This window comes from Sciurus carolinensis, chromosome 11 (assembly GCF_902686445.1).
Source record: "Sciurus carolinensis chromosome 11, mSciCar1.2, whole genome shotgun sequence".
In the NCBI taxonomy this organism is placed as follows: domain Eukaryota; kingdom Metazoa; phylum Chordata; class Mammalia; order Rodentia; family Sciuridae; genus Sciurus; species Sciurus carolinensis.
The window spans coordinates 83,289,027-83,310,258 of record NC_062223.1 but is presented as its reverse complement, the minus strand read 5'-3'; the positions used below and the strand labels follow the sequence as shown (position 1 = coordinate 83,310,258).

The 21,232-nt window shown below is 35.0% G+C and overlaps 1 pseudogene; it reads left to right on the top strand.

Moving 5' to 3' along the window:
- LOC124959609 (phosphatidylethanolamine-binding protein 1-like) overlaps positions 1-16,796 on the top strand; it is a 30,119-nt pseudogene extending 13,323 nt beyond the window's left edge.
- The last annotated feature ends 4,436 nt before the right edge of the window (positions 16,797-21,232 follow it).

Here is a 21,232-nt window from a genome sequence, read left to right as displayed (position 1 = left end):
TTGGAAATTTATAAATTAAATTTTAATTTAACTAGTTAATTAAAATGCATATTCATAAGAAATTAAAAAAAAAAACATTTCTTTTACCTTCTAATTTTCCATACTAAAATATTTCCATACCCATAGCTTTCTTTCATCTATTTTAAATTCAGACCTTTTATTTTATTTTTTACTTTCCACAGCCATATATATTTTCACATATATATTCCTATATATGTTTACATACATTCATATATATACATATGTATATATATGAACATACCCTAATGGCAACCAAATTCTTCCTCATGCATTTTCATATATATTCAGTTACATAATCATAAACTCTAACTAAAACAAATTATAAACATCCATCTCAAAAGAAAAATAATAATATGCAAATTTATACCATTTAAATATTTCCATGTATGTTTTACATATATATTCATATTTGTAATTCTATATATGGTTAAAAACATTAAATCCCTAAATTAACCCTATTTTTCTACATTAGTCCTATACCTAAAAATACATTTCAGAGAAACCTCTATACATATGAACCATAACATTTTACATGAATATACCTATGTATTTGGGTATATAAATTCATCCATTCACACAAAAACCCATAGATATTTTTATATATACTTATATATAAGTATAACCCAGATTTTACACATTATATAACAATATTGTTTACCTTAAAAATATACATAGATAAAAGTATATATATAAATTTTGGTATATAATATTACCTCTATATTCATATTTATATTTAATTATATTGATATATATGCTCCAAAGGTAACCTGTTCCCTAAACCAAAGTTGTAACTCAGAATTAAATCTAACCTTACCCATAATCATGAGCCTTTTAAACAAAAATTATAAATATTTCTTTGAATATTCATATATATTTTCACATAAATGTTCTGTATATGTTTATAAACATATATATACATTCATATATATATACACACACACACACATGTACCCTATGGCAACCAAAATTCTACCCATAAATTTTCATTTATACTCAGTTACCTAATCATATCTATACCTTACCAATATTTTGGTATCTCAAAATAAAAATATGAACAACTGACTTTCTGGTTGAAAATTCTTTTGATTTTTGATTATCATAGAAGAATTTTATTTCATCTTCAATTCTGAAGCTTAATTTTGATGGATATAGGATTCTTGGTTGACATCCATTTTCTTTCAGAGTTTGGAATATGTTATTCCAGTACCTCCTAGCTTTGAGAGTCTGGGTTGAGAAATCAGCTGAGATCTGTATTGGTTTCCCACTATATGTAATCTGATAGTTCTCTCTCATAGCCTTTAAAATTCTATCCTTATTCTGTATGGTGGGCATTTTCATTATAATGTGACTTGATGAGGGTCTGTTGTACTTTTGCACATTTTGGGTCCTATTTAATTCTTTAGATTTGGGAAATTTTCTGATAATATTTTATTGAAAAGATTTATATTCTTTTGGTTTGTATCTCTACACCTTCATCTATCCCAATAAATTTTAAATATATTTTTTTCATGTTATCCCATAATTCTTGGAAGTTCTGTTCATGGTTTCTTAACAACTTCTCTCCATGGTCAACTCTATTTTCAAGATTCTATATTTTGTCTTCATTGCCTGAGTTTCTGTCTTCCAAATGGTCTAGTCTGTTGGTGATGCTTTCTAATGAATTTTTAATTTGGTTTATTATTTCCTGCATTTCAAGGATTTGTTTTTTTTCCCCAGAATCTCTCTTTATTGAAGTGCTTTTTTCTTGTATTTGCTGTCTTACATTCTCCTTTACTTAGAAGATCAGTTTAACTATGTACATTCTAAACTCCTTATCTGACATTTCTTCCACTGTGGTGATGATGGAGTCTGTTATTGGAGTTTCTTGGTTTGCTTGGAGTGATTTGTTCCCTTGCTTTTTCATGTTGCTTGTGTGTCTATCCATTTAACAGTCTGGATCTGAGGCAGTAGAGTTTCTACCCTGTGGAAACTTATTGAAGGTTTCCAGTATCTCACTGTTTAGGGGGAAGACAAACAGCCAATGCAAACAATATGCACTATTAAACCAAAAAGTTCCTATTATGACATTTGTAATACTAATTATCATAATAAACAGAAATGATATGATCAGTGATTGCCTATAATAAAAATAGCAAGTTTGCAAAAGGGTTTACATTTTCAGATGGTGGACAGGGAGAGAACAGAAGTGATATAGGATGCGATAATTATGAGGAAGGAGAAGAGTAAAGAAGTAAAAGATTAAAGGAAGAATAAAAGAAAGAATAATAGAGACTGGCTGTTAGCAGAAGAAAAGAAAGAATCAAGGGAAACATGTAGGAAAAAATATACATATATAAAGCAAAAATTTTTAAAAATTAAAAACAAAATGATATAAAACAGAACTAAGATATATTAATCAAGCATCCTAATTCACAACAAACTAATCTATGTAAAATAACTGTCTTCAGAAATGCTAGAGATGAGAAAAAAAAGGAAATTGTGTAAATGTTCATATACCATTAAGGTCACAATTAAACAGTGAAAAAATTGAAAACAAATCTTGAAGAAAGGTTAAAGTATTCTTTCTGTTGGAATTCAAAAGATTCTCAGTTTCTCCTCCCAGCAGTTTCAGGTGGGGACATCTGGACCCAGATGTTCTACCCTCTGGATTGGTGGAGTGAGAGAGGCAATCCTGTAGGTGGACTTCCTGGAGGCAGGGTTTAGGATTAGGTGGGCTCCAGGCTCTTTGCTGAGTACCACTCGGTCTGGAGATTTTAAATCACCATACCTCCAGCACCCAGTATTTGTTGGTCTACACTGGAAGATTTTACCCCGGGGATCTCCCATGGTTTCCACTTGTATGTTGGGGGAGCCAATCCTTAGTTCCCTAGATCACTTCGAGAGCCCACATTTCATGGTCTTGGGTTCAGTCTCCAATCTCTCCTGCCTCCTGATGTGTCTCTATCAGCCCTCCCTACTTGCAGTCAAATTGGAGGGAGAGGGGTAGAGCCTGTTGGGTTTCCATGACCCATTGTCCCCTGTGTAAACCTCTCTCCATTTTTTATTTTCTTCTGATTCCCTAAGTACATTCTATGTTATGCAGTGTGTGTTTACTGGACATGCATTATGGGTCAAATTCGGGTTTGCCAGCAATTGGCTTCCTCAGTTGCCAGACCCCAAGGCACAGCTACAAAAGTGTTCCTTCCTTTGTCCTCTGCACACTGCCTGGAAAGATGGTGACTTCTTTCCCCACACTCAGATATCATGCAGCACATCCTCCAGGTCTGTTGGGCAACAACCTTGGTCCTAAACCCTCCAGACACACCTTGGGCCTCCCAAAAATGTGGATTCCTTTAATTCCCTTATCCCTCCACTAAGCTCATGGAGGAACCTCTCTGACTGGGGCTTCCACCTGGCTGTGGCAGCAGCTGTGTCACTGGGAATATTTTCCTTATTTTATCATATTCAGTGTCCTGTGTCCTCAGTCTGCTTTGAAAGTTCAATTTTAGTTTCCAGTAAAGTCTCCCCCTCCTTTTTAAAATTTGTTCGCCCACCTTGTGGAGAAGCTGCCTTTTTGCTTTCTTGGTTTCATGCCACGGAGCAGCTAGGAATGTGACTTCCTCTATTCTGCCATCTTGGATCTCCCCAACTATATAGTTTTAGAACAATTAATTCTTTCCTTTTTTGTTTACTTTATTTGGTCTCCATTTATTTCTGCTCTGATCTTTGCTATTTCTTTCCTTCCATCTATTTTGTGTTTATTTATTTATTTTTTTACTTCCTTAAATTGCATAATGAGGTTATTTGAAATCTATCAGTGTATATCTATGATATATACATTATATATGTTAAATATATATAATAAATATATGATATATATTTTTTGGTGGTACTGGGTATCAAACTCAGGGCTCCACACACACTAGGCAAGCATTCTACCATTGTGTTTTATCTCAAGTTCCTTCTTTTACTTTTTGACATGCATTATTACTTTATCAACTTACTTATTATTACTGCTTTTGTTGTATCTCAGAGGTTTTTATATGATGTGATTGCATTTTTGTTTGTTTCAAGAACATTTTAAATTTTCATTTTTTATTTCTTCATTGACCCATTAGTCTTTTAAGAGCATGGCAGTTAATTTCCATGTATTTATACAACTTCTAGAGTTTGTCTTGTTGATTTCTAGTCAGTTTTCCATTGTGGGAAGAGAAGATTAAGTGCTATAATTTCAACTTTTCAGAATATGTTTCACTCATTTTGTGCCTTAATGTATGGTCTATACTGGAGAATGTTCCATGAGGTGTTAAAAAGAATGTACCTTTTGCAACTATTGGGTGAACTGCTCTGTAAACATTCGTTAGTTCCATTTGATATATATTATAATTTAGCTCTGCTCTCACTTGGTTGATTGGGGGGGGGGGCTGGATGATCTGTCCATCAATAAAAGAGTAATGTAGAAGTTCCCCCACTCCAAAATTTTATTGGAGTCCATATTTCCCTTTAAATCTAATAATGTTCATTTTATGTAGTTGTATGCTCCAGTTTTAGGTGCATATACATGTATAGTTATTGCTGTGTCTTGTTTAATTGAACACTTAATCATCATATAGCAACCTTCTTTGTCTCTTTGCACGGTTTTTGACTAAAAGTTCTTTTTATCTAGTATGATACTACTATGATCTGGTAAGTAATTCCTGCTTGCTTAGGGTTTCCATTTACATGTTATATCTTTCCCATCCTTTTTCTTTCAGTCTATGTATTTCTTTATGGGTGAATACATTCCTTGAAGATAGAACACCATTGGGTCTATCATTTAGCCAGTCTATTTTTTTGGTGGTACAAGGGATATAACCCAGGGGTTCTCTAGCCACACCCACAGTCCTTTATATTTTTACTTTGAGATAGTGTCTTGCTTAAATTGCCAAGACTGGTCTTGAACTTTTAACCCTCCTGCCACAGCCTCCCAAGTCACTGGGATTATGGATATGTACCACCATGCCCAGCTAGCCAGTCTAAATCTTTGAATTAGTGAATTTAGTACTTTTATATTCAGGATTGTTGTTGTTAAGTAAAGATGTACTTCTGTTATTTTGTTAACTTTATTTCTGGTTGTTTTATAATTCATTTATTCCTTTCTTCCTATTTTATTTGTCTTGGTGGTATTCTGTATTGATAAGGTTTGATTCTCCTCTTATTTTGTGTATCTGCTGCATTAGTGCATTTTGTACTTTTGTGTGTTTTCATAATGACAACTATCATACTATTACTTCTAATTCAGGACTCCTTAAGCATTTCCTCTACGGTTGGTTTGTTGGTAATGAATTCCCTGAGTTTTTTCTTGGTTTTGGAAGCAAAATGATTAAATTATGAGAGCTGTTATTTAATCAAGTAATCACTCATATGGAATAAGCATGTTGTAATTGTAGTCAAGTAGGGTGGGGTTGAGGAAACAGGTCACTTTGAGATAGTGTCTTGGGGGTTTATATTTTGTCCCTAGTGAGTGAAATGCACACACTCTCCCTCTCTTTCTCTCTCTCAACCTCTTTTCTGCTTGTCATTTTCTGAGCATTTTTCCTCTACCATGCTCTTCTGCCATGATATCCTGCCCATTTGGATCTGGAGCTCTGAGGTTGTCTAACCATGGACTGAACCTCTGAAACTGTGAGCCCATAAAAACTTTTCCTTCTCCCAGTTGTTCTTGTCAGGTCTTTTTGTCACAGTGACACAAAGGTGACTGAAACAGGCATGGTGGAAGAAAGAGGCTTATTTCATGACTTCCAGGAAACAGAGATATTGAGTACAAAGAGCCAGGAATAACATAATCCCAAAGGGCATGCCCTAAGTGACTGACTTCCTCCAATCACTCCCTACCTGCCTATAGTTAGCACCCATTAATCTATTAAAATCATTAATACAGCAAAGTGATTCATCCACTGATTAGGTTACAGGTCTTATGATCTAGATATTTCACCTCTGAACATTCCTCATTGTCTCACACATGAGCTAGTGGGGGACAACTCTTATCCAAGCCATACACCTGGTAATGTGTCTTAGACTTTCAGTTGATAAATTTTGTGGGCTTTGGTTCCAGGTGTGTGTGATGATATAGTGTTGATGTAGTTTCATGAGCTGACCAATGTTGGCAATACCTTTGAGCATCTCAATGGCCTAGTCTGCATGGGTTTATAGGATTGTTCTCCAATTAAAATGCAGTTCTCTTAGACAATGGACAATTTTTAAGTGTTTCTGGTTGTGGTGCAGTCCTCTATCACCTATCACTTTTTATGGGTCTTACAATACAGGTATAGTCTGGTAGAGCCATACAAATGTGGTATCATGTGCTTAGTAGCAAAAACAGAATACCTTTTAGGGATTGAGGTCTACAAAGATTCCTATATGAACTTTGAAGAGCGTGCCTACTCAAGGCAGTTTACTCAGGTGCGTCCTGGGACTAAAGATGGGTGGAATGAGTTGCCTGTCTTTTTCTTAGGTCATTTATATGCCAAGTTTTCAGGAAGGGCTTGATGGCAGTTTCTACAGGAGGATGGGTTGGGCTTTCAGGCTACTTTCCTGGGATGAAAAGAGGGCAGAACTTTCTCTTTGTTTTCTGGGAGATTGGTAGCTGGTCAGGGAAGGATGCCTAGTTGACTCCTAGGGGTAAAAGTGACAGGGCCACCTCCTGGTTTTCAGGGATGGATCAACTGAGCATCTTTCCTATTACTTCACAGGACACCAAGTTAGTAGCATCTCAATATGACAATATACTGCAAGAGTCTAGGTGATGGAAGATACAATAAAGCCTGGGTTCTTTCTCTGGGGCAATGGAGCAGTATGGTCACCGTTTAGCTCCCAAACCTAGACTTAGGATCTGTGTGAGCTGTAGACTTCTTCAGCATCAAATATTTGAGTTGTGCATGGAGTTAATGGAGACTGCTAGGGTGGCTTCCTTGTTACCATTTCTCTGCCATGCAAAGTGCTTTTTGGTTCAAGGTTGATCCCGAGAGACGGGGTGATAGATGCTGTGTGCTTAGTTCCCTTCCTTATAAGCCTACAGTGTGCTTTCTGCCACGTCCTCACTGCACTCTGAAATTCTGCTTCAAATACTCCAGTAAAGTAGCCATTTCTTTTTACTTTGTTTAAATCATTTTTTTCTAACAGCAAAAGAGTCAAACCCTTTTAATCAGTCCTCTCACTGATAGTCATGTTTTGTATATGAAAAAAAATGAATGAATCCAAGGAACCAAAATATTAGAAATAAATTTATCAAAAATAGAAAATTATTTGGTTTAAAAACATGTTATCTGTAATGTCATTACCACATACAGAAATAAATAAAATTAATGTTACATTATTATTACTTTATTATGAAGGAGCTAGACTTTTACCAGTAAATGATGCTTATTAGGTGAAGATTAGGTGCCTGCTGAAAAAAGTTACAAATAGGACTCAAAGAAATGTAGCATATATGCATATGCATACTTTATACATGGGTGTAAAAAGAATCTGAATTTTATGATAACCTTGTAAGTTTCAAAGCTGGAACTAATACATATAGAGAAAAAGAGGAATACATTCATTGTGCTTTTGGGGACAAAATAGTGCCTCAGAGTTTCAGTGCATGACAAATTATTCTATAGATGCAGCTCACTAATATCTTTTGGTATATATTTTCAGAATTAGTTCTAGAGTTCATTCTTATGTTCATCTGTGACAGTGCATCTAGAGACATATTAAAATGTGTTGGAATGAATGGCTTGAGACTGTGTTTGTATCAAAAAGTTTTATAATAGATTAAAAATAAACAGATAAAAATATTTCATGGTTTGGCCAATAAATATCAAGCAAGAATATTCAAAGATGTTTTCTCTTATGTTTCAAATTTTCCTTCATTACAATCTTTTACCAATTATGCTTTTGCATTCAAAAACATTTTGACCCTAGTGGAGTATACATATTTTATGCATGACTTGTAACACAAATTTCACTTACTTTATCTTTGCATTTTGGGGAAAAAAATCACATTTTTGCCTATGTGGAAATATGATACTATCATTTCCTTTTAAAAGATCAAACAATTCTACTGCTTTGACAAAAACATCAATTGTTGAATATATTCAGTAATATTTAGCATTTAGTAAATTAAAAGCAGCAACAATAATAAATGAGTTAGGACATTTGAAACTGGAGTCTATCACTTAAAATATATGTCCAAATCTTATACCAAGAGAGTAGGAGGATTTTAATAAATACAATGTGATTCATACTCATGCACACATGCATGCACACATAGACATCACACATATCTTTTTCCCCCTTAGGGGAGGATTCAATTGAGTAGATGAGTTTCTCTGGAAAATACTTTTGAGCTTTTGTTGACTACAGAAATATAGAAAATAAATCTCATCAGTAATATGCTGCAAAATTATGTCCTTGCCCTAAGGTCTGGACAAAAAGACTTATTTAGTGATTCTTTTGTCTCTAGCATGTAGTGGGTCCTAAAAAGTACTTGTTATGTGAATCAAAGAATATATAAAAACATGATAATTAGATGGACTCCGTATGCCATAGTGAATCTCAACTTTGTTTATTTCCAATGCACTAATTTAAAAAAAGAAACTGTAAGTAAATAGCAGAAAGAACAGTAGAGTAGAGGAAAGGAAACAGGGAAGGAAGAGGAGAGGGAAAGAGGAAGTACTGAGGACTGAATTGGAGGAAATTATATTCCATTATTTAATAATTACGTCAAAATGAATATTAATGTTATGTATATCTTAAAAAACTAATATAGGAAACAATAGAAATGAAAAATTATGTAGTGGCCCATGTATAAGATGAAAAGAAAAATATTTTTGAAAAGAAAATATGATATACTATTATACTGAATATTAGTAATAAAAGAATCTTCATAATAAATAAATTAAAAAATAAAACAAAATAGAAATACATATTTTATAATATCATAATATATATATATTTATATTTATTTATTTTTTTTAATTGTATACAAATGGGATACATGTTGTTTCTCTATTTGTACATAGAGTCAAGGCATACCATTTGTGTAATCATACGTTTACATAGGGCAATGATGTTTATTTTTTTTCCCTTCCCCCCCACCCCTCCCACCCCTCTTTTCCCTCTATACAGTCCTTCTTTCCTTCATTCTTACCGCTCTCCTTATCCCTAACCCTAAACCTAACCCTAAACCTAATGCTAACCCCTCCCACCCCCCATTATATGTCCTCATCCGCTTATCAGCGAGATCATTCGTCCTTTAGTTTTTTGAGATTGGCTTATCTCACTTAGCATGATATTCTCCAATTTCGTCCATTTCATAATATATTTTTAATAATTGCCAATATCGTGGTGTTTTGCTCTTTTAATTTCTATCACAATATAGAAATAGTATTTATATATATTTTTAAAATTGTATCAGTATATTCTGCAGAACTATAACTATTCTATACAGCAACATTTTGTGGAAATGCCTCAGGGTAACTAATTAAAAATTTTTTTGAAACATGTTTTCTATTTTTAAAACTATAAATAAAGACACCACTATATTCAAATGGATCAGAAAAGCTTTTGAGAAGACCTTGGAAATTTTTTTATATTTTCAATATACATTTGATATTCTTTTAAAAGCACAATTAATTGGAAATTTTGAAGATATGTGTATATATTTTAATTAAATAAAACCTATATATGTTCCTTTATATACTGTTGAAAAAACCAATGTTGTTATTATAGTAACTCTTCACTGCCTCCACAAGTAAGTTCAGATTTGGGACAAGGAGCTTACTTTCTTTAGAGTATAATATGTAGTTTTACAATGAGTAATGTACAATATCTGATATGATTTTATCATATTTTTTCAGTTTCAAGATATAAATTTTGGTTATTTTTTTCTAATTTTAGTATCTATAATTAAATAAAATAGTCATAGCATTTCCACTTTAAAGTCCCATTCAAGTTTTGAAATAATAATAATTCAATTACATGTAAAGTTTACAAGATTAATTATTTCATTAAATGTTTGTAACAATCACAATTCTGGTAAAAATTGGGATACATTTTAACCAAAATAAAAATCATGTTGATGCGTAAGTTAATGAAATCACATATGCCATCTATCATTCCTGAATTCATCAAAATATCTCATTAATATTATTGTATGGCTTTATGACAAAAAAATGTACAAATATTAACAGTAAATAGAGAACCAGAACAGCAAAAGCAATCCTTAACAAGAAAAGTGAAGGAGGCATCACAATACCAGACCTTAAATTATACTACAGAGCTATAGTAATAAAAATGGCATGGTATTGGCACCAAAACAAACATGAAGAGCAAAGGAACAAAATAGAAGTCACAGAGACAAACCCACACAAATACAGTTCCCTCATACCAGACAAAGACACAATAAATATACATTGAAGGAAAGATAGCCTCTTCAACAAATGTGCGGGAAAAACTGGAAATCCATATGCAGAAAAATGAAACTGAACCCCTAATCTCTCACTCTGCATAAAACTCAACTCAAAGTGGATGGAGGACCTAGGCATTAGACCAGAGACCCTGCACTTAGTAGAAGAAAATGTCGGCCCAACTTTCTGTCATGTCAGTTTAGGAACCAACTTCCTCAACAAGACTTCTAAAACTCAAGAGTTAAAATCAAGAATTAATAAAAGGGATGGTATCAATCTAAAAATCTTCTTCCCAGTGAAAGAAACGATCAAGAACATAAAGAGAGAACCTAAAGAATGGGGTGGAAAAGCTTTGCCACCTGTACCTCAGATAAAGCATTAATCTCCATGATATAATAAAAAACTCAAAAAACTTAGCACCAAAAAAGACAAAAACAAAACAAAACAACGAAAAACAAAAACAAAAACAAATAACCCAATCAATAAATGGGCTAAGGAACTGAACAAACACTTCACAGAAGATGTACAATCAATCAACAAATATATGAAAAAATGTTCAACATCTTAGCAATTAGAGAAATTCAAATCAAAACTACTCTAAGATTTAATCTTACTCCAGTCAGAATGGCACTTATTAAGAATATAAGAAACAATAAATGTTAGTGAGGATGTGGGAGAAAAGGTATACTGATACATTGCTGGTAGGACTGCAAATTGGCAAAACCACTCTGGAAAGCAGTATGATTGCCTCAGAAAACTTGGAATGGAACCACCATTTGATCCAGTAATCCCACTCCTTAGTATATACCCCAAATAGTTAAAATCAGCATACTGCAGGGACACAGCCACATCTTTGTTTACCGCAATTCAATTCACAATAGCTAAGTTATGGAACCAACCTAGATACCCTTCACCTGATGAATGGATAAATAAAATATGGTATATATACACAATGGAATATTGCTAAGCCATAAAAAAGAATGATTTTGCTGGTAATTGAATGGATCTTGAGGCTATCATGCTAAGTGAAATAAGACAATTCCAAAAAACCAAAGGTCGAATGTTCTCACTGATTTGCATATGCTAACACAAAACAAGGCAGTGGAGAGGGAAGAATAGAAGTTAATTGGATTACACAAAGGGGAATGAAGGGAAGGGAGGGGGGATGGAAATAAGAAAGACAGTAGAATGAATTGGACATAACTTTCCTGTGTTCATATATGAATATACTACCAGTGAAACACCACATTGTGTACAGCCAAAAGTATGGAAGTTATACTCCATGTATGTATAATATGTCAAAATATATTCTACTATCTATGTATATCTAAAAAGAACAAATAAAACATTTTAAAAATGAAATAACATGTGGACCATACATAAAATAGTGAAGTACAAAAAATAAAACACTACTAACACTGAACCAAAAAAAAAAAAAAAAAGAGCATACAACTGTTATTTGCTGCTGTGACTAAAGGATCCAAAAAGCACAACTGTAGAGGAGGAAGAGTTTATTTGAGAGCTCATGGTTTCAGAGGTCTTAGTCCATAGAAGGCCAACAACTTCATTCCTAGGGACTTGAGGTGAGGCAGAACATCATGGCGGAGGAGTGTGGCAGAAGGAAGTGGATCACATGATGATCAGAGAGCAGAGAGAGGTCTTCACTAACCATCCACAAATATATACCCCAAAGTCATGCCCCAATTCCCACCTCCTCCAGCCACACCCTACCACTCCAGTCATCACTCAGTTAATCCCTATCAGGAGATTAAATCACTGATTGGCTTAAGACCCTACAACCCAATTACTTCTCCTCTGAACCTGCTTGCATTGACTCACTCATGAACTTTCGGGGACACCTTGTATCCAAACCATAACCATTTTTATATTACATATTATGTTTCTATACAATGTCGCAGTGAAAAATGGTCTATTCCAAGGAACGTTGTAAGATAATGGCATAACATTTTTAGAAATTCCATGGTTATATAAGACTACCTAAAATATTTTATTGGCTATATAACATCTTTTTGATAAGACTATCATAAATGTGCATATATATATATATATATATATATAATAAATACATGGCCTTGTTCATATTGTCTTATTTCTAGTTTGGGCTCTATTTTTGCTATTGTGAAGAATGTTTTGGTTGGATATACAATGATTTCTAAATTTCAAAGGAATATTCCAAACTGCTCCAGACATTTAACAATTTTAAGACAACCTATAACCTAGGCAACCTATAATTCCTAAGAATTTATTTCACATTATTTCTCTAGCACTATTTGAACTATTTTTGTTCTGAAAATAAAATTATAATTACAGATAAGTGCTTATTTTATTTGCATTTTAGGGAATTTAAAGTTTTTCATATTTATACCATTGCATCTTGTGTGAATTGCTCATTTATGTTCTCTTCCATTGTTCAAACATTTCTTTGCATTTTATACATGTTTTTGTACAGGGACAAATCTATCTATGTTGTTACTCTTTTTAGTTATAGTGATACAATAATGGATGAGACATGGGTTTTCCATAGATTTTCCTACAGTGGTTTGTCATTTTTTAGGAAAATATTTTACTGAGTTTATTTGCATATAATGTTCTTGCAATATATTATACAATATAGTTCTTGTTTCAAGTATGTTGAACTGCTATCTATATCATTTTTACATTGATTTTATCCTTAACTGGATAGCCACATGCAAAAGAATGACGATTTTGTTACCCTACACTATCCACAAAATGAACTCAATGGAAGACCTGAAACTGTAAAATCCCTGGAAGAAAACATAAGAAATTTTTAAAAAGGGGAGCATCCCATGAAACCAGAAGGTAGATCAGTCAAGGAGTGAAAGGAAATCTAGAGGAGGCAAGGGGGAGGGGGAATGCGAAGCACTGCAGAAGGAAACTGACATTTATGCTGTGTACATGTATAAATATCTAGCAGACAATTTATTTTTATGTATATCTATAAAGCACCAATTTAAAACAAACAATAAATGAAGAGTACCAGGAGAGTTAGAAGAAAGGTTTCAGGGGAGAGAGGAGGGAAGGGGAAGTGGAAGTAATTGGAACTGAAATGCAGATAATTACATTCTATGCATGTATGATTATGCCTAAATGAACCCCACTATTATGTGTAACTATAACGCACTAATACAAATATACTTTTTGAGCCACTTAATAACATTTTGATCTTGGCAACAATTTTATGAATGGCACGGAAGTCCCAGGAAACAAAAGCAAAAACAGACAAGTGGCCTTATATAACCCTACTGCACAGCATGGGAGACGACAGAGTGAAAGGGCCTTTCACAGAATGGGAGAAAATAATTGTAGAACATGTACCTAATAAGTGGTTAATATCCAAAAAATGTAAGAAAGAACTACAATTTGATGGCAAACACACTCGGCAATAATTATTAACACAGTGGAAAAAAAATGGGCTAAGCAATACACATTTCTCAAAAGAAGATATATAAATGGCCAATATGTACATGAAAAATGCAGTTATTAATCATCAGGAAAATGAAAATGAAAACCAAAATGAGAAATCACTTTTCACTTTCTATGACTACTATTAAAATAACATATCATCTTTCACTTGCTAAGATGACCATTATGAAAATTTTCAAAAAAAGTAAGTGTTGTAAGAATGTAGAGAAATTGAAATCCTTTTACGTGGTGGGAATGCAAATGATGGACTCTATACCTTAATTTGGAGGTATCTCAAAAAAATTGAAAATAGAATTTCCACATGATCAAACAATCCCACTTCTGGGTGAATATTTCCCCAAAACTATTGAAATTAGGATCTCACAGAACTATTAGCTCTTCCATGTTCATTGCAGCACTGTTCACAATAGCCAAGATGTGGAAACAAACATCCATCAAGAAAGAATGAAATTTTAAAATGTGGTGTATATATAATTGAAATATTCAGTCTTAAAGAAGGAAATCCTACAAAAGGGAAAATCATCGATGTAAAACGTTCCTAAGGGAGAAGTGCTTTAGACATTCTGGGAGGAAAACACCCTAAACCACATTGCTCATAATAAGAAATTATAATTGACAATTCTTAATATTTACTAAACTGAGAAAATAATTATAAATTCGACAATATATTAAATTGACCTACATGTCAGGTACTAAGTTGCAGGGCTTCCCATCATCAAACTGTCATTGTATCCCAAGATGTGGGAGAATGGCCTCTTCGCCACTGTAGATAAGGGAAGGGAAACTTCCTAGAAGAAGCAAATCCATGGGACCAGTTAGCTTTTATGACATGGAGTTAGAATCAGTATCAGCTAGAACTGATCCCAACTAAAGCAAATGCCTTCTTCATGAAGTAATTTAGAACAATTGAAAGAAGAACAAATGCTCAAACAAGTCAAAAGAAGTAATTCAAACATCAGTGGGAAACTCGGTAGACTGAAGTCCCACACTCAAATATGGTAGCAGTGATTGCAATTAAGCATGTGTGTTCAATTAGAAGGGTTTTCCTTTAGTTCCTTTCCCTCCCTCTCTTCTTCACCAGGAGGTGCTGGATCTGTCCTGTTGACTCTTCATGGAACACACGTGTCCATTTCCTGCAATTATTCTTGCCCTGAGAGTTAGTGCGGGGATATGATATGAAGACAGCCTGTCCTTCATTGTGACTTCTCCCCCTGTAACTGCTACCAGAGAATTCCATGTCCACTGCTCCTGCATCCATCCCCAGGAGTCACAGAGATGCCAAGTCACCCAACCCTCTAGGTCTGTCATACTTTGCTCTACTGCTTAAGAGAAGACCTTTATATGACTTCAAGTTTGGAAGTTACTTTTCTAGCAAGGGCCACATTGACTTTTAGGCAGTACAAAGTTATTCTACTGGGGGTATGATTCTCTACCCAATTATAGTTAACTGACTTCATTGAGGTAGTATGTGTTTATCTTACTGTCTCAGCTACGGGAAAAAAGATTGAAAATGGCATGAGAAAAATGTTTTATGCACAATTTACCCTCTAGGCATTGCATCTAATTTCTTGGTGACTGCTGTCACTCATGTTGATGACTGAGGAATTTCTAAAATGGCAATGCTTGCTTAGGGATGACTGTTCAGTTTTACAGAGTACATAATGATTCTTAGACTCCGGCAATGTACCTTCATTTGTAGACAGAAGAGGGAGATGTGTGTGTGCTTTGATGCTGTAAAGCAAGACAACAATCTAAAGTGTTGTTTATTTTAATAATTAAAATAATAAAAATTGGCCACAGAATTGGCAGACGAATCTGAGATCTTGTTTCTGTCAATCCTAGTGTTACTTTCTACAGCTAGAGTGAAAAGTGTCTCAGTGCTAATAATCCATGTTGCATAATGTGTAGGAGCTCAGGCCCTAGAGACAGGCAGTCCCAGCTTTAAATCACAGCTCTGCCACGTGTGGTCTTTGGGGCTTCATGTCCTCATCCTTAGTATACTTCATTCTTTGTGCATGTTAGTGAGATACTCCTTGAAATAAACTTTGCTTCTCCCTCCAAACTTCACACTTAAATGAGAACAGTGCATTTGGATTTTGCAATGAAGTAAATTCTAAGGAAGCCATAGTAATTTAACACCCCAAAAGTCATTGAATTTATGACAGCTTAGGACAGACTGAAATGAGCAATAGGGTCCTAACTAAAAAAGAAAAGGGCTAAAGGAACTAGCTTATCTTCAGGGGCAATTAGCTAGGAACCAAAACTCTGGGAAGTGTCACTGTTGTAGAAAAAACAGAATTACTTTTAGTAGTATTTTAATCTAAATGCAAGTCTGAGAAGCAACTTTCCTACTGGGCTTCTCTGTCATTCCTATCTCCTTTTAGAGCTGGAAGTCAAAAGTGCTTCCCATGACACACAGGGTCACCCGGAATGAAATTATGCCTTATCTCTTCAAATGTATTTCCCAGCACTGCCATATCACACTTCGTATGCTATCGAAACAGAAAAACTGATAGTTCTTCTTTTTTTGCTCATTCAGTACTTTGTCCACCACCTGCCTCTCATCTGCTGCTTTCCATATCTCCTGTGTACTTCAGATTCAATTTCAAGGCCCACTTCACACACCCCTTCTCCAGGCATCCTCCCTGCCGTCTAGTCTGAGATTAAGTTAGGTGCATTCTCTTTTCTTCCTATAGTGCCCCCTTGTTCACTTCCTTTACTGGTTGATGATCATCTGCTTGAAGCCATATTCTTTCAGTAGACCATGATTATCTTAAGGGGTAGAGACATAGGCTCTCATCCCCCTTTCTCAATTAGATATCCCTTCTGGGAATCACCAAGTTCCACAGAGATACTCGTGGCTGCCGCCTTCTTAAACAGGAACAGCGGTTTCCAGCATAGCCTTTGGGGGTCCCTAGACACCAAATGCATGAGAACAACTGGAGTTGGAAAAAACACCCTCCTCTTCAAGGCCGTCAGGCTAAGAAAGAAGATGCTAGCTGAGTTAGGTGGGCATTTTGCCTAGAATTAGTTAGGAGGAATCAGAAAACAAGACAAAGAGACTACACTGTAGAAGTACCTAGAGCTAAAGGAGGTAGAATTTGTTTTATTTGCTACAAATGTGAATGTGGTTTTTGTAGTGCATTCCATCTCAGTCCTTCCACTGAGCAGCAGTATCTCTCAGTGACTTCATCCTTGTGTTCCCCAATTCATCATCTTGAAAGGCAAGATAAAGAACTTGTCTTCCAAAGATTTGTGAGGTTAAAATAAAAGACATTGGAAGAAAGGGCGTAATTGATATTCAATAATTCATATTTTGTTATCATTACTGAAAAACTGATTGCCAAAAAAGGGCAGGGAAGGGGTAAGAAGGATGGTTTCTGATTCCTTTTTCCCAGTTACCCAACTTCCAATATCAAATACCACCTTAAAATATTTTCCTGATGGAACTTGTATTTTAAAACACATGCAAGCTCATTTTTATAATCAATGCCATTTAAGACACAATTTTTTAATTAAATGAGCTTGTATTCAACATAAATGCATTTGCCAAGTGTTCATATTAAATTCATTTATTTCTCACAAGTATAAAAGCTTAGTATTAATACCCTACTTGCATTTTTATAGGTGGTTTGAACAATATTGAAACCTGAGTTTGAAAAAGTCCAGATGGTTTGAGTTTTATTGAAACCTGAATTTAAAACAGCCCAGATGCTTAAGGCAAAATTCTAGCTAAGCACTGAACACTTTTTTAGGAAGTGTTAGTATGCTACCCACTCTGAACACTCCCTGGAGTTCCATAACTCCTCATCACAGATATTTCTTTACCCAAGCCTTGTGCTCATCATCTCTGATAGTGTACTGAACAGATAAGTCAGTTTTGTGGCATGTGCTCCATAAAAATGACTGTATCTGGCCTCCAAAGTCCTAATGGCCCACACATTATCCTGGCAATGTCAATCAATGCTGGTTTTTTGCATTGCTCCTCGATGCAAGAGACTGGGCTGAGTTTGAAGGACCTGCACAGTCACCCTCCCACTAGTTCCTTCCTCTGGAGTCTGTGCCCTAGTCCACAGTGCAGGATTTCAACCACCAGCCCCTCCAGGGCTATACCAGCACCAGCAGCATCAGCATTATTGTTATACCTGCTGCACACTTTTCACATTTTAACTACCTTTTTGCACGTTATCCCCACTTTGCATTTTAGTTGCTTGAGCTCCCAAAGCTTTAGTTTCCTTATCTGAAAAAGAGATACAATAATATTATCTTACCTGTGAAAGTTGCTTTGAGTATCAAATGAGATAACTCAAGCTTCTAGGACCCGCTCCTAGGCCTTTATTCATAATCATGATGAATAAAGCATATGCATTATTTTAAAAATGAATAAACCAAGAATTGAAGAAATGAAATAATGTTGCCAGCATGGTTTAGATGATAAAAGATGAAGAGGAAAGTCCATATTGTCTGAAGTGAAAACATGTTCTCTCTCCTTTGACTCCCTTTAAGACTCAGACAAAGATTAGGATGCTGTTCTCTAGAATCTATAGTATTTTGCTTTGTCCTTCCTCCCAAATGGATAATTTATAAATATAACTTGTTATAATATGTTTTAATAACTGACAGTGGGAGCTTAGCCATGAACTAAAGAGAGGCTCTTCTGATTCCTCTCAAGACGTGGAAGCTAAGGATATCTCTACAGATCTGGGATAAAGAAAGAAACATGTTTTAAAATTACATTTATTTATTAATTTTGATGTTTCTAAAATGTCATTTTAATAAAGACAAAAAGTATGCATATTTTAGGGAACCGTGTAATATTTCAGTACATGTATATATCCTGTAATGTTAAATCAGGTTGAACACACACATACACACACACACATACACACACACACACACACGTACATATATACATATCTCCACAAATACTTTTCATTTCTTCATGGTAAAACTGTCCAAATCCTTTCTTGTTTTTTGAAATGTACAGTTTACTATAGTTATTCTTCCACGCAAGAGCATACCAGAACTTTTTGTCTCAATCTAACCCCTAACTTAGCACCCACTGATCAGCCATATTAAAAATACACTCAATCCTGATCTTATATTTCTCCTTGTGCTGCTTCTCCCAGCTGGGTATCATTTTCCTGTCCAATTATAAAGACCTTTAACCCTTTGTTACCTTTGATCTCAATTGGGAATTATTTTACTCAAACTCTGGAAACCTAAGAAGACTTTCAGCCCAAACACCAAATATTTTCCCCCTAAAGCAACAATGGGATTTTCAGAGATTTGGCAGGAAATCCACAAGTGCTGATTCTAAAATCCCCAGGTTCCCTGAGGTTTCTAAAAAAAAAAAAAAAAAAAAAAAAAACAACAGTAACAAACAAAAGCATACCTTTTTTATCAAGCACACAAAGTGCTTTCTTTGTTCATTCAATAGGAAATTCAGAGTCAACTCTGATAACAGAAAATTTGGCTTTGAAAATGTGAGTTCCTCCCTAAGTCCTGCCTTAATGAGAACAGGAGAGAAAGAAAGAAAAAGACAGAAAGAGGCCTATTTAAAGGAAACTGGCTTCTGAAAAGGGTTGGTGGCTTTTGTCAAAAATTCCTTTGTGTCACTGCTGTCTCCGCAGTGTGAGAATGATTCTAAAAATAGGAGCCCCAGCTTTTATTAACTGGACAGATACCGTATGTCCTGCTGGGGTGAGATTTGTTTTGATTATTGATTCTAAGGGCAGGCTATGTGCCTATCTACCCCAGGGAGGTGAAATAACTCTGTGTTCTCAATTACCTGCCTAATCTTAGAAATAGGTTGCTCCTTTTCCCCCTTTCTACAGCATGAAGACTTTCATCTAAAATCTCTCTCTCTCTCTCTCTCTCTCTCTCTCTCTCTCACACACACACACACACACACACACACACACACATGAATCTTCTCCCTAAGAAATGAAAGCCAGTCCATTGTGTTTTAAGATAAACCTCTCTTGTTCTCCTGTGTGCATTGGAAAGTCACTAGTGAGGGAGGATTCATCCTATGGGGTGAACTGTAGTAGTGTCCAAAATAGACTCAGGAGTACAGCTGTTCACACTGCATCATTTTCCAATGCATTCTGCTCTCCATGGCAGCCTGTGAGGCTGGGAAGAGATGCAGGCTAGAAAATTAAATATATGGATGCACATTCCCCCATATATATTCCCACATAGGTTCACACACATGAACAGCTGCATGTCTATTTACCAAGTTTTCTTCCTTTCCTTTGAGTGCAGATCATGACATGTTCAAGTCTTGCCTAATATATTAGGTGCCCAATAAATGCCTTGTGGACTGAATTAGTTCTTATGAGAATGCAGAAGCTGGCTCTGGATAAACAAACCCCAAATCTCAGTCAATTCCAATTCAGTCAATTACCTGGACACTTGTAAGCCAGACCTCAGAAATACCACACAAGGGATCAGACACCAAAGCAGAATCTAGTCTAGTGTTGCAGAATAGTATTGTATTTCCCATTGCCCTTTAACCTTTATGAAAGCATAACACTAAGAAGATTTCCAAACCATCTGCTGGACTGTAAAGTGTAAGGGAAATGGAACAAGTCTCGGGTGTGCTGAGGAGTAATCCAGCACATGGACATAGAATTACAAATTCACCCAAACCTACTCAATCACAATATCATTTCTTTCTTTGTGGGTTCAGATAAGTTTTCAATAAGCGTCCATTATTATAAGTATCTAATATTTGCTCGATTCAGAGATGAGTGACACAAAACCATCATTTTTCATAAGGGAAATACTGACTTAGAGTTCAAAAAATAAAATGTACAAATGTGATAGAAGTAATATTCAGAGGAGGGTCATTTCTCAATCTAGAGGCCTCAGAGATGGTTTTGGGGAAGAGATGTTGCTTAACTCTTGAAGGATAAATGCATATATGTAAGAAAAATCATAGGCAGTAAGGTATGAGCTAGTTTGTGGGAAAGACTAGATGATGTTATAATGGGATGCATCTGACATGGAATCAAAATATTTAGAGCAACAAATCAATGCAGAATAATATATTCTTTGTAGGAAAACTTATGAATCCAGAAAAGAAAAGCTCTCCAAAGACCAGCGTAAGCCTGTCAGATCATCATCCTACCAACTTTACCTGGAATCCAGAATGTTTTTCACTGACTATTGCATTTAATATAGTTGAAATCATTTTGCTAAGTTACATTTCATTAATTCATACTTAAAAAGCTGCAAGAATATTGAGAAATAATCATTTTCCCTAGCTAGGTCTCCTGATAATGGCTTCAATCACATATTTCCTTGCTGCTCATTCACTGTCAAGGTGATAT